The sequence below is a fragment of the Aptenodytes forsteri genome, unplaced genomic scaffold, assembly GCF_000699145.1.
Source record: "Aptenodytes forsteri isolate BGI_AS27 unplaced genomic scaffold, ASM69914v1 Scaffold428, whole genome shotgun sequence".
NCBI classification, from domain to species: Eukaryota; Metazoa; Chordata; class Aves; order Sphenisciformes; family Spheniscidae; genus Aptenodytes; species Aptenodytes forsteri.
The window spans coordinates 401,671-402,417 of record NW_008794177.1 but is presented as its reverse complement, the minus strand read 5'-3'; positions in this window follow the sequence as shown (position 1 = coordinate 402,417).

Genomic DNA, 747 nt, shown 5'->3' with positions numbered 1-747 from the left:
CAGCCCCAAGAGCTTCCTACCCTCAGGAGTTACTGCACGTGCTGGACGTTCCTATGGGCTTGACAAGCACCAACTTCAGCATGAACACCTTGAGCCACCACTGCCATGTGCCAGCACCCTGCCCCGGTGCTGGGGAAGGGCTTTGGGTGCAGGATGGGTGCCACTGCCCTGCCCAGGCTCCATCTCCCTGCCCCGTGTGGCATCCCCCAGCACCATCCGTATCCCCAGCACCCACCTGCCTTCCCTCAGCCTCTTGCTGTGATGGTGGGGATCCGGTGGAGCGACCCCCAGCCCCTGGCAGCGCGTGGGACCCTGGTGCCTCTTCCCGACCCTTTTTCCCAATTCTTGCAGCCATGTCACCCCATCTGTCCCAGCAGCCCCTTGGCCGGTCCCCTTGGAAACGCATCCAGGGATGGAAGCGCGGGGAATATTAAGCAGGTGCAGCCCCTTCAATCCCCCTTTGAGCGGGGACAGAGTGGGGCTTGTTCCCGGTGCGGGGAGCCCAGCCAGGCGTGGTGAGTGCTGGGGGGGTAGCGGGGACCCCTGGCCCCACCATCCCCCCACACCCCAACTCCCCCAGTCCCTGCAGCACCCCCTGCACATGCGGCCCACGGCTGCCCCTCTGCGTGGGACAGGGTGGCATGGGTGAGGGGTGCATGGTGGGGGGTCGTGGCTGAGCTGATGTGGGTTGCATGCAGGGGCTGGGGGGCACCAAAATGGGTGCTCCTGGGAGCAACCACTGCCCCC